Here is a 14,595-nt window from a genome sequence, read left to right as displayed (position 1 = left end):
TCCCAGGTTATTGGGACAAGACAAAGCTCCCAGGTTATTGGGACAAGACAAAGTTCCCAGGTTATTGGGACAAGGCAAAGTTCCCAGGTAAATGGGACGAGGGAAAGTTGTGGAATAAGGGAAAGTTTCCGAGCAGGTTGGAACAATAAAGTCTGCGGAACGGAGCGTAGCCATTTCACTCTTTGCCGCAGACAAAGAGAGAGCAGAAAAGTCTACATTGTTGCAGACCAAAAGTGAAAGGCACAGTGTATCGAAAGTATGGGCGTTTCTCAGTCGCACCCAATTTTTTTGGCTCTTCAGGAGCTGCTGTTATCTAAAAATTTGAAACTCAAGAAAAGCACCCCTACTGGAGGCTCAGGACGTTCATTTTGCCCAGAGGTGTGGCGAGCAGTGAGATCAGAGTTGCAACTTGCTTGCCCAGTTTTTCAAGATGCTCAAGGTAATCGTTGTGAGGAGCCTCTTGATTTTAAGGTCATAAAATCTTTGGCAGAATCAGTTAGGACATATGGCATTACGGCCTCGTTCACTCTGGCTCAAGTTGAGGCATTAAATAGACATTGTATGACACCTAGTGATTGGAGCAGCTTGACTCGTGCCTGTTTGAGCCCTGAGCAATATCTAGATTGGAAGGCATTTCTCATTGAGTATGCTACAGAGCAGGCTGCTACAAATCAAAGGAATGGTAATCCTGCTTGGGATAGGGATATGTTGCTAGGACAAGGAAGATTTGCCAACCAGCAGACAGGGTATCCTGTGCAAGTGTTTGAGCAAGTAAATCAAATCGCCATTAAGGCGTGGAAGTCTTTACCTAATAAAGGGGAAGTAAGTGGCAACTTGACTAAAATTCTACAGGGATCTATGGAAACATTTTCAGATTTCGTGGCTCGCTTGGTGGAGGCTGCAGGTAGAATTTTTGGGGATCCTGATGTCGCTATGCCCCTGATAAAACAGTTAGTATATGAGCAGTGTACAAAAGAATGTAGAGCTGCTATCACTCCTTTTAAGAATAAGGGACTGGAAGCATGGATGAAAGTCTGTAGAGAGTTGGGGGGACCATTGACCAATGCTGGTCTTGCAGCAGCAGTGGTCCAGCTTACTCAGCAGAAAGGTGGAGGTTCTGGAGAATGTTTCCAGTGTGGAAAGACAGGACACCTTAAAAGGCAGTGCTCGGAACGAACAAGGACAGGGAACGCAGGAAATGGCCAGGATTAAGATCCTGGAGAGGAAAAGATTGTTTGTTGCCCCCGAAAAGGTTCAAAAGGAGAGCATAATCAATTACCTAGGAGCACGCATTGGGCCTGTAAATATATCTCCTCAAAAGATTGAGTTAAGATAATTTGAAGACCTTGAATGATTTTCAGAAGTTATTAGGAGATATTAATTGGATAAGAAGCTATTTAAAGTTGCCAAATTATGAATTAAAGCCCCTATATAATATTTTGATGGGTGACTCAGCACTTGATTCCCCTAGGAAATTGACAGCAGAGGCTAGAGTAGCTTTGCAAAAGGTTGAGGAGAGACTTCAGAATGCCTTTCTACAACGATGGCAAGACCATCGGCCTATTCTTTTATGCATCTTTGCCACTGCCTATCAACCTACAGGATTATTGTGGCAGGAAGGGTCATTGTTATGGATATATCCTAAAATTTCGCCTGCTTAATCAGTGGAGCATTATCCGACAGCCGTTGCTTGGAAGCCTGGGCTGCGTGGGGAAAACCACGCCAGCTTAAAACCGACAATGGGCCAGCCTATACGGCCAATTCATTCACCTCCTTTTGTGAACAAATGGAGATAAACCTAAACCATGGCTTACCATATAACCCTCAAGGCCAGGGTATTGTGGAACGTGCTCATCGCACCTTAAAAGAATGCCTACAAAAACAAAAAGGGGGAGTAGGCCAAGGCCGTGCCCCCAAGGAGAGAATATCGTTAGCCTTATTTACCCTAAATTTTTTAAATTTGGATATCCACGGCCGCTCAGCTGCGGACAGACATCAGAATTCTCATGGCCCCTCTAGAGGCATGGTAAAATGGAAAGATGTCCTAATAGGCTCCTGGCGAGGGCCTGATCCCGTGCTGACATGGGCACGAGGTTCTGTTTGTGTTTTTCCTCAGGACCAGCAAGATCCAGTGTGGGTGCCAGAGCGCCTGGTGCGGAAGGTTCACTATGAAGACCCTCCTGAGGCTCGAGATGATGATGGTGACAGTGACACCAGGGTTAGAGACTGAAGGAGCCGGAGGCATCTAGAGAACCCCTGCTTCGTGACATCTTCCTCTCGACCAAGTGGGCGGGTTTGGGATCCTTGGCGATACTCATGGTGCTAGCCTCCTCTATCTGCCTGTGGTTTATTTGCAAGGTTAGGGTTACACAAAAACGGAATGCAGCCATGATTATCCAAGCCTTTACTGCCTTTGAGGCCGGAGAATTCCCCCAAGCTTGGCTGGCATCCATCAAGCCTTGAGTCATCACGTTCAGGTTGCGAGGCTAAGCACTGCACTTGAGGTATGCTGTCAGCTGCTCGCAGCCTCAAGGGGAGCAAGTCTGATTGATGCGGGTTAGTGCCATCCTTTCCCCCAACTGATCCCAATGTTGTTCCCGCCTCAGCAAAAATCGGCACTGGACGGGTCTGACACTGCCTGGGCAGGGATGCTCAGGGAGGGTTAGTACAATGTCCGTTGTTCTTTCTGAGATCAGACCTCTACTCTCACCTGTTTCGTATAAAAACAAAAAGGGGGAACTGTGGAGAGCCGCATAGTGCTGCACCTTTAAGATGGCACTGGTCTCTGCCTTCCACCACCTGCTGGCGAGGACTCTTAGGAGTAAACAACTCCTTATATGGCAGTGGCAGTTGATCTGGCTTGTCTCCTGTGTGTGGACCTATCTGCTGTTGCCACGTGGCAGACGGGGGTTGGCTAGCCCTAGAGTACTTAAGCCTGGGAGAGGCTTCCCTCGAGGTCGTCAGTTAGAAGGTGGTCAGTTAGAAGGTCATCAGTTAGAAGATTGTTCAAGGGTCCTGATTAAACTGCTTGGAGAAGAGCTCCTGCGTTGCGTCTTCCTTGCTGGTCGAGGGTGGACGCAACAATTTGTTACAGTATCAGAAAACTGACTTACACAGATAGCCATCCACAACTGAAAACAACAGAACTTCATGTTTAAGAGGAGAGTCAGAACCTGCTGTAAAGTGATACTGGAAAGTAAAGTCAGTAATTGAACTCAGCTCTGCCTGGCTCCAAAGTCCATCTTCTTTTTATCATAAATTCCGACTCTGATTTCCAGGGATGGGGGATCATTCAAGGATGCAGGAAATTGTTGACAGCAACTTGGAACCACTCAAAACTCTTCCCAGAGTTCAAAACATAGAACAGATTACATTTGTAGCTCTGCTGGCTTGTATTCATCATCAACCCTTGTTCTACCCTCTCTGTCCTCACAGGGAAGCCCCTTGGAAACCATCTTCCATGACACAAAAGCACTAGACGTTTAACGTCTTCCAAGAAGGCAGGTTTCATATCTCTGTTTCAGAAACTCCTGGGGTAAGTTAGAGAGAAAGGACTGTAACCATGAATGTGCAGACATCTGCAGTCAGAGACAAATGCTGATTGGTCAGATCTGACTAGTGGGGAGAGAAAGATGAGTTTTGGGCTCTTCCTTAAAGGTATCTGTGAGGAGTGGAAAAGGAAACAGGACAGGAGACATGGTAAAGATGGCAGGACCTGTCTCCCCCTTGCTGTTGTGATCACTGGATGTGCAGCTCTCCAGTAAGCCACAATCCTTATTGTAGCATCAAACCACGATCCTTTGGCTGCTGCTTGCACTCTGAACCTCAGCTACTGCTTTCTCAAGTTTAAGGGGCACTTGATCAGCCAGAACCTGGATTCATCACTAGCAGCCTACACAAAGATCATCCCCTCCTTTTCGATAGGAGCCCAGGCTTTTGCCAATAGAATTTCCAGCCTTGCCATATAGCCACATCTTGGGGACAGGAAACAGTTAATGAATTAGAGCCACTGAAGTAGAACTTGTCTTAATCAAACAATTTTGGACGTCAGAACCCTAAGTAGGCATAGAAGTAGTGATCGATAAGAACTGGAGGGCTCCCAAGAAATGCACATTTAGAGGATAAGAGTGGCTAGAGATAAGGTGTCCGGTTTCTCTGGGCAAAGCAAGCAGGCTTTGAGCAACGTGGAAGAGGCAGGAAGCCAAGACACTCTACAGTGGAATACAGGGCCTCGATTATATTTCAAGAAGCAAGGTAACCTAGCTGAATGTGTGCAAGGAAGGACTGCTGGAAAGCCTGATCCAGACAGAAACGAGAAGATCCCACTCTTGCCTAATCCAGAGATGGCATCATGATACTTCCAAAGTTAGCAATAGTCCCTTTTCCAGAAATAATAGGGTATTATTTCATGGCATTTGAAACCGGCCCCTAGGCAGCTTTCCTGTGGACCTACAATTCACCACCGCCCCACACACAAAAAACTACAGGAGAAGTTCAGAGGAGGGTGGTGGGATGCCTGACTTTCAGAGGCATTTTCAGTTACTATAGCCAGAGAAAGGGAGGGGTGCTTCATGAGGGTCAGGAAGGAGGCAGCTGCATTTATCAACCTAGAACAATGATGTAGAGTAAACAAAAGCTACATAACAGATGAAATCTGGCCAGATGAGACCAATTATATCCATGACACGGAGAGTGAAGACCACAGCCCCAGGGTGACAGAAGGTTCCGGTGCTTAGCCTACTCCACTGCCATTTACCAACTTTGTAAAGGCCAGCCCTGACGGGTACTTACTCTTCTGAGCTTCGTTCTCCCTCAGCTGTCAGTATCTCTCACCTGAGGATACGCAGTTGCTCGGTGTTGGTCATCAGGGTTACATGGAGCAGATAGCTCCCTTTAGAAAAGTGGGATCTCCAAACGAGTGTTAGAGGCCCCAGCAGCGAGACAATTCTAGTAACATTCACTTATGTACCTCAAAGTGAACGTGATACTGGATCATTCTTATATCCCTGTGATGAATCCAGTAAACTTCTGCTGAGCCTCTTACTGAAACATCAAACTTTACTGAAATGTCAAACTTATGGTGCATTTACTAGCCGTGCAGGTAAATGAAGAGTCAACTAATTTCATAACACAAAAGCCAATAGAGCCCCAGCCCCCTGCCCGGCTGTGCCTATTTCCTTGCTACCAGGAAGAATCACGTTCAAATCTCTTATCTTTTTTTTCTTCTTAACTCCACGTCTTTAAATAGGCTGCTGATATTACTGCTGTTTTTCTGTGTGGCAGAATGATCTATCCACTGCCCAACATGAAGAATGATGATGTAACTCCCACTTCTATTAGCAGCCCATCAAACACATGCGCATGCGTGCACACACATCTTTAACATCGCTTCCCAATATGATTAACTATAATGGGATATCTGTGGAGGCAATCAGGTTCCAAAATAATACTCAGTGACAGTCTCTTAGTCTCTTGTAGTCTTCCTTCTATGTCTCTGTATATTTCCTTCTCGCTTTAAGTAAGGCTGACAATCTGCAAAATATCAAAATACTTAACGGGAACCAGCCATGTTTGCATGACTCAGTCAGCTCACTTAGTGCAAGATCCCTTATGCTACCATTAAATTCTGGATTACTGTATTTAACATGACTTATTTATTCATTTTTGAAATGTCGTCCCTATATCCCAGGCTGGCTTCAAGCTCATTGTATAGCCTAGGAGAACTCCTGATCCCCCTGCCTCCACCTCTAGAGTTCTAGCAGGGTAGAAGCCTACAGTCATGTCTGGCTTATGTGGTGCTAAGAGACTGGACTAAAACCTCATGTATGGCTTTGAAAACACTATCAATTAAGCAGTATGCCTAGGTCTTCTGGATTTGGGAATTAATACTGGGTTTTAAAAATATTTATTGTGGCTGAGAAGAGAATGTAGCTCAGGCACAGAGTATTTACATACCACTCATTGGAGCCCTGCATCCAATCCCCAACATCACAAAGATAAGTAAATAAACAAGTAAATTAAGTTCTAGAAATGGTGGCCTAGGCCTAGAATCTAAGCATTTGGGATTAAGAAGTAGGAGGACTGGCGTTCCAAGGCCAGCCTGTCCATCTAGCTGATTTTGTCAAATGTATCCATGAAAGATACATTTTTGATTTAATGACTTGTATACATGAATTTGTCTAAGTCTGCCTTCTGCTTGTGGATCAGATGTAAGCTCTCAGCTACTGCTCCACTGCCAAGCCTGCCTGCCTGCCTGCCTGCCTGCCTGCCTGCACCATACTCCTAGCCACGATGGTCATGGACTCACCCACTGAAACTGTAAGCAAGCCCCCAATTAATACTTTCTTTTAGGGTTTGTCTTGGTCATGGTGTCTCTTTTCAGGAACAAAAAAGTAGACCAAGGCATGGGGCAAAACAGTTAGACTTCTTGGAGAGAATTTTAACCACCAAGATCTTCAGATCTTTCTTTGAGGGCTACTCTGCTCTCTGATAGAATGTTTTCCTAACTCCTGGGAAGGAGGTAAAGCCCTTGGTCCTGTCACCTGGGGAGTCCATGGGAGAAAGAAGACCAGGTTTGGCTGCCCAGCCATTTAGTATGCATATCCATACCATATCTGTACTCAAGTTTCCAGTTTGTTTATGATGCTCTGCTCTCAGAGGTACCTGGAGGACCCTCAACTCAACCTCCTCTGGGTAAATCACTAGTTTTCTGTCTGTTGAGAGGAACAAGAGAGTTAGGAAGGAAATCTAGAATTCAACCTTCTTAACAGCTTTCACCAACCTTTTATCTTTCTTCGATTGTCAGTCTTGTTTCCAGGAATGCCTTGCCATCCCAACATTTGGGTCTTTTGAGGGGCTGATATTTAACTGAGGCAATTCTTTACTTACCCAGTGCATTGCTAAGAGTCTGCTTAGATGAGTCTACAAGGCTAATAAATACAAATTCATCTGTTTCTTTATAATTTCCAAAACCGTGTCATCTCTTTGTCTTAACATCTCTGAAGATTTATTCTGTTGGGAAGCAGATCCCAGGGCTAAGAGTCCAGATTAGTGATGCAGCACCTGCCTAGCATATCTACCTGAGGCCCTGGGTTCAATCACCAATAGGACAAAAGTGGAGGTGGGAGTTGGGCTTTAAACCCAGCTGAGCATTCAGTCCTTGGCATGGTGACAGACGGAGGATAGATCTACAAGACGAGGAACATTGTGTACATTTAGGCAAAGAGAAATGAAAAAAAATTAGCCATCAATTTTTTTCCATTTTCACCCATGTGAGAATACTTAAAATAGTTAAAAATTCTTCACTTGGATTTTCATGAGGAAGGGGGAGGGGAATGCATGACTGTGTTTGAAGTGCAATCTTTACCAGACAGTACTCTGGGCCTCTGCTTAGCTTTTTCTTGAAGATAGAGCACAGGGGTGGGGGTGGGAAATGAGGGCTGCTGCTTTGAGGCCATCTCTAAGCTTTCAAAAGAGAAAATACTGAAGGTTCTCCTGGAGATGGAATATCACTACCAATAAATTTGCATTTCCTAAATAATCTTTTTAATCGTAACAACTATAATTTAACAGCTAGAGAACTATAAGAATAGCTATTTTCTTTACACAGACAATGCAGGCAAGGAGTAACCTCCCACAGGTCAGTTCTGGCTCTTACCTGCTGGGTCTTTGCGTCATCTTCCTCCTTGGAACTTGTCTCAAGGTCAGAGCCTGAAGGTGGAGCCACCTCAAACCAGTTCGGAGGGAGATGTAAATATGCTAAATGAGTCCTGGGAAGGCCCCTACACTTGACACACAAAACTTCTGGTTCCTGAAAGTACTGACTTTAAGATCACTGTTCCCTTCAAGCCCCAGGACAAGCCAGGTAAGCCTGTCCTTCTCGGCCTCCCATACCAACTCCCAGACAGAGAAGCTACAGAGGGCCTTGTGTTTCCAACATCTGACACCCCCAAACCTCACAGGCTGAGGCCAAGAAAGCTGCTATTGACACATAAAAAATCCATAATGTCACAGCTAAAATGGGCATTTGGGACGAGGAGAGGAGAAAGAAGAAAATATCTGGACTGAAGGAAAGTGATGGGAACAGGACAAAAGAAAGTCATGAATGGAAGGGAGCCAGGTGATGGGTTTATGTGGGAAGGACCGTTGAGGCTTGGGGAGGGGCAGGAGCAGACTGACAAGAAGGAAGAGGAAAAGAAAAGGATGAAACTGTGGCACAGAGAAAAAGACTTGTGAAGCCAGCTACTGTGTTCTACACCAGCAAGGAAAGAGCCTCACCTGGGCCAGGAAAGGCCTGTACTGCCGTAAGCCAGAAAAAGGTTGCCTGGACAGGCCGTGACTCTGCTATTTCAAAAACTAGGTAGGGTTCTAGTTCTCGAGGCCTAGCTACACCTGCTGGGCTGTCTGTGATGTCATACATGCAGAGGTGTGATGGTGCCACCTCTTTATCACACAATACTTAACCCTTTCAAAATGCTTCCTCTTGTTCAAATACCCTGTAATACCTACAGGGTATGAACAAGAATTTAAAACTCAGGTGAAATGACTTGTCCAGAGTTACAATTCAAACAAAAAACTGAGTAGAGATAAATTTTCCAATTTGGTCAGTCAGTAATCATCATCATCACTACCATCATCAAAAGACAACTAAATGACAATAGATGATATAGAGATGGTGACTTGAGGGCACAGCAAATGTCACCAGATTCATATTTGTCCCCTCCTGTTATGGTTTAGATGTGAAATGTCCCCAGCAAGCTCATATGTTTGAACACTTGGGCCCTAACTGGCGGCACTATTTGAGGACGTTATGGAACGCTTTGGATGCTGAACCAAACCAGCAGTCATGGGGCTGTAGGAGGGACTTGACAGTATAGGCCAGCTCTGCTGTCATGACTAGCTCTCTGTTTCCTTGTCTGCAGAGATATAGCAAGCCCTGCAATAGCCTCCAGCTATCATGAACTCCGCCGTGCCTTCTATTCCACAATAAACTTTATCTCTCAAGCTGTAAGCCAGAATAAATCCTCTTCCTTTAGACTGTTTCTGCAAAGCATTTACTCAGTCACAGTGAAGAGAAAAGAAACAAATACATCTTCCCTTCCACGAAGTCTTGGGTGGCAGGTTTTGCTCACACTGAGCCTTGGGTCACCACATTTCTTCTGAAACATCTCTATGGAGCCCTGTCAGGCATTCCATCGCTGAGAACAGCAATCAATTCAGAACTGGGAGCCACTCACTCACTGCTTAGGTGACATCAAATACATTCAGGTGACATTCTCCATTCTTCAGGGATGAGGCAATGTTACAGCTTCCTCACCTCTTAGGCTGGCTTGTCTGTACTGCCTTATTCTTTAGTAACGTACTTAACCATTCTTTTTCTGATTGTTGCATGACTTCGGTGGTCAGGTGGGCATTTAATGTGTAGATACCAAACCTAAGGAAGGAACGCTTCTGGCCTGGGACTTCGGACTGGTGAGTAGGAACAGATGAGGTGACGGTACAGGAAAAAGTGAGCAGAATGAACACCTGGCCTCTCTGATAATCCTATGACCTAAAAGCTACTCAACAGTATTTCCAAAATTTCCGTCATAATAATCATTTTTGACACTCTTTCCCTAGAAAACATGATTCTTTAATTTTAAGGCAAACTCAAAGAGTCTGGCGTTTAATAATGTTCCAAGTGACTCTGGCCTTCATGGGACATTGAGACTATACCTAGAAAACGACGGTTCTAAAATGGATGAAGCTGCTGAGCATCCTGGGAGAATAAATATTTCCTATTCTAGAGGAGAAAGTACAGGCCAGAATCTAGACCTGTGAAGGTAGACATACCGCAGTCTGTGCTGGGATCCATTCACTTTTGAAAAGCACTAGTGTACACGAAATATTTTAAGGCAAGAAAACTATGCTTCCATTGAATGGGCCGCAATGGATAAAGTAGGGATTCTGAAGGGATGAGTCTGAGGGCTTCCCGAAGGAAGCACCCTCTGAGCCAGACTTCTCTAGAACTCTAGAAAGGGAACATGTTTCAGATGAGTATTAAGAGAAAGTAGAATTCTAAGGAAGAAAAACAGTTTGAACAAATGAAAAGGAGCAGAAATTGCCTATGTCCCCAGTACTCTGGAGGCTGAAGCGCGATACACAGTGAAACCTCATTTAAAAAGAAAGGAAGGAAGGATGGGAGAGAGGAAGGAAGGAAGGAAGGAAGGAAGGAAGGAAGGAAGGAAGGAAAAAGAAAGGAAGAAAGGAAGGAAGGAAGAGAAAGAAAGAAAGAAAGAAAGAAAGAAAGAAAGAAAGAAAGAAAGAAAGAAAGAAAGAGAAAAGAGAAAGAAGAGGAAACGAAAAAGAAAAAATCACTAGCTTTGGTTACATAATAGTAGAAACTTGCATGCCTCCAAGAAAGCGCTATACTAAAAGAGTGGGCAGGCAAAAACAGGCAGGTGAAGGTGAGTGGATGGTTTGAGAACCCAGTACAGCAGTCTGATCACATTAGGGGAAAGAAAGGATGAAAAGTGGGAGTGGAAACCTGAGATATCTGTGAGAACAGGAGACCATGAAAGAAGAAGGAACAGGAGCCCGCTATTGGTTCCTTTCTCAGTATAAGCTATCCTGCTTGCAGGGCACTTCATGACTGTATCTGGCCTGAAATCAGAAGCGTATCCCTATATGCCCACATCCTACCAATACACCCTGAGACTTTTAATGTTTCCCTCCAGTTCTGACCTCTTTCTAAACATCCAGTATCCTTCATTGGTTCAAAAGCCCTATTTGGAGTTGGGCATAGTGTCACAGGTCTGTAATCTCAACATTTAAGAGTCTGAAGATAAAGAATTCATGTCTAGCATGGGCTGTACTGTTAGTTCAAGGCCAATCTGGGCTGGCTTGTTTGTTTGTTTTGGTTTTTTGTTTTTCAAGACAGAGTTTCTCTGTGTAGCCCTGGCTGTCCTGGAACTCACTCTGTAGACCAGGCTGGCCTCGAACTCAGAAATTCACCTGCCTCTGCCTCCCAAGTGCTGGGATTAAAGGCATGCACCACCACTGCCCAGCAAATCTGGGCTAATTAAAAAGATTCCCTCAAAAAAAATGTAAAAAGTGCAAGTTCTGTTTGTTCCCATGTCAGAAACACCTTCTTTTCTTCATCAACAATTTCCTATGACCCAAAAGTGCCCCCCTTCATTTGACTAATTTATGTTATTCTGTTCACTCACTCCAGTCTGTTTAAACATGTTTTACACAAAGAATATCTTCTGCTTTCTTATTCTAAATTGTCCTCCAACATTCTCTTTTTATTGACTTTCAATTTTAATTCTTAGTACACACAAACATGTAAGGTTATTTACTTCTACTTGTTCTTTTTCCCTTTGCACAATAAACTTCCATGACCCCATGTCCCTCACACAGGTCCCTAGCCCAAGACTTCTCTAGACACTATTGTTTATTTTTAAATGACAGGGAGGAGGGGATTGTGAGCTCAACAACTCCAGGCCTATTCTGCAATCCCAAACCCAACTGCTTTCCCTTATCCTCACTAGCTTAGTGCCTGGGTTCAAATGCAGTTGTCATCCAATATCACTAGCTGTGGAACAATGTAAATTTACAAAGATTGACACTTTGTAACTCTCCAGTGTAGCTTCAATCCCTTTCCCCCATTCTCCTATCTTTTCTTCAACAGCAAACTATATGTTTCCTTCTTTTGAAATTATTCATTTATTTTTATTTTATGTGTGTGAGTGTTTTTGTCTGAATGTATGTAAATACACTGAATGTGTACAGTGTCTGTTGAGGCCAGAAGAGGGCATCAGTTCTCTGGAAAGTCAGGATGGTTGTGAACTGCCATGTAGGTTCTGGCAACTGCCTAGTTCTGCAAGAGCAACAAGTGATCTTAACCACTGAGCCATCTCTCCAGTCCCTGTATTTCCTTATATTTCCTTCTATTTCCTCCTCCTCCTCCTCCTCCTCCTTCTTTTTTCTTTTTTCCTTTCTTTTTTTTTTTGTGGTTTTTCAAGACAGAGTTTCTCTGTGTAGCCCTGGCTGTCCTGGAACTCACTCTGTAGACCAGGCTGGCCTTGAACTCAGAAATCCACCTGCCTCTGCCTCCCAAGTGCTGGGATTAAAGGTGTGTGCCAGCACTGCCCAGGCCCATATTTGCTTCTTAAAGGTGTGATCCAGTTGGTAAATTGCTAGGAGCAAAGGACCTCAAACCCAACTCAGACTTAAGTCAGAATCTCACTTTAACAAGATACCTGGGTGATTCCCTTTATACAAAAGCGTTTGTAAAATGCTGATACATAGGACTTTCTATTCTGCTGTTTGATATGTTCATACTGAAGGTAGTTTTTAGTTTCTACTTTTTGCATATGCTCTTCATCATGTGAGTTTCCTCAGCTGCTGAAGTCCTAAAGCAGCTGAATTTCTACCCCTCCTGCCTAGGGCCTGGTTTCTTCCTTGACCACTGATGAAACTTTGTGTTGGGTACTACAGCTTTTCCCAGACACTTGGAAAAATTAAAAGTTCTCCAGTCATTTTTAGCTCTAAATCAGCCAGTCTCCCATAATGATCAACCTCATATGTAAGACAAATCTCTCACTTTTTGTTGTTCTCGTTGTTGTTTATATTTTAAAAACATTATTTTAATTTTTTTGCTTAAAAGTGTTTTATGAAATACATATTGAATATATTCCTTCCCCTTCCCCAACTCCTCCCAGATCCTCCTCATCTTCCTATCCACACAATTTTTATTTTAATTCCCTTTTTAAAATAATAAATAGAAACCAACAAACAGAAAGAAAAAAGCTAAAGAAACAAAAAGCACCTCCTTTAAAAAAAATAAGAGAGAGAGAGGCAGAGAGAGAGGGAGAGAGAGAGAGAGAGAGGGAGTCTGTTTTATGCTGGCTAACTACTCCTTGGCATGGATTCTGCCATCAAGTGTGGTTGATTTACACAGTGACACTATTGGAGAAAAGTGATCTTTCACTTTCCCAGCAGGTATCAATTGCAAACAGTCTCTTGGTTAGGGGTGGGGCTTTCTGGCCATTCTCTTCTTAGTGTTGGGAGGTCGTGTGTTTTGAACCTGAGCAGGTCTTATGTGTGATGCCACAGTCTCTGTGAATCCTTACCTACGCCAGCCCTGTTGTGTCTGGAAGATGCTGTTTCCTTGGAAACGCTCATTATATGGCTCTTACAGTCTTTCCACTTCCTTTTCTGCAGAGATCCCTGAACCTTGAGAGGAGGGGTCTCTTAAAGACATTCCACTTAAGATTGAGTGTCCCAAAGTCTCTCACTCTCTACACACTGTCTAGTTGTGGGTCTCTGTGTTAATTACCGTCTACTGTGAAAAGGAGCTTCTCTGATGAGCTGTGAGCAATGCTCTGACCTATGTGTGTGTGCCATTAGGAGTCATTTTGCTGCCATGCTCCTTTGGCAGAATATTGTTAGCAGGGTTTTCCTTAGGGTCCATGGTCTATGTAGTCTCAGGTTCTTACCACTTTGCAGTGTCAGGTATAGGTTCCATCTTGTTTCTCCTTCCCCACCCCAAGATAATTCCAACCAGAAGCCTGAGCTAAATGGAATTAGGGAGATAGGACAAGAGATGTCATGACACAGATTCAAATGGCTTTGCTTTCTCACATGGTACTGGTGCCACCCGCCACCTTGGCCTCTGATTGCTGTACCAGTCTTTAGGTTTCTCATGGGGATAGTGGTGGTCCATGATCTTGGTGAGTGAGTGTTCATAGGCACTTGTCCATGGCCCCTGGCACAAATATAGCAGAAGACTGAGGTGTGGCCTCAGTGAGAGAAGATGCACCTAACCCTCGAAAGACTTGAGGCATTAGGGAGGGGGAGGCCCGGGGGGGGATACCCTCTTGGAGGAAAGGGGGAGGAGGAAAAAGGAGGAATGGGATGAAGAACTGTCAGGAGCGGGTACCAAAAGGGGGTTCACCACTGTAGCACTTCCCTTCCTTGGCATGTATGTCACAGGCTTCTGTTTTAACTATGACCCCTTATGCCTAGCATCTTCTAGCAGGAATCCCACTTGGACAGAAGGACAACTGGGATGCTCATTTTCTCCTTTCTGTATCTGGGCTACCAAAAGCATGCTCTCCTGCTTTTAGTGGCTTAGACATCCTCCTCACTTAACCATCAGGCTATACCCATATCCCTTTTCCTAGAGCCTTCTTTCATATGCTCACATTGGCCCTTTAGGTTCTCAGGGACACAATTTTCCAAATGATCTTTGAAAGTACCTTCTGAAGGGTGTGGATGAAGCTCATTTGACAGAGTACTGCATGCCTGTAATGTCAGCACTCAGGAGGTACAAGGAGGAAGATCACTATTTTCTGCTACCTGACCCTGCTAGTCTCATGGCCATATCATAATTCAAAATGCTTTTATTCAATTGCAAAAGTTCCCAAAGCAGTAATCCTCTGCATCAGCTATATGTATGCGTTCCCGCTGTTTTGAGTTCCTGATGTCCTGTGATAATGAACAATGATATAGAATTGTAATCTTTGTTTTTGGTCCTGGTGTTTGAGCACATCGATAGTAACCCTAATTAAGACAATCACAGCGCCTGCCTGACTGATTGACTGACTGAGT

Source organism: Grammomys surdaster, unplaced genomic scaffold (genome assembly GCF_004785775.1).
Source record: "Grammomys surdaster isolate TR1022 unplaced genomic scaffold, NIH_TR_1.0 256, whole genome shotgun sequence".
NCBI classification, from domain to species: Eukaryota; Metazoa; Chordata; class Mammalia; order Rodentia; family Muridae; genus Grammomys; species Grammomys surdaster.
Note: the sequence above shows the minus strand (reverse complement) of the source record.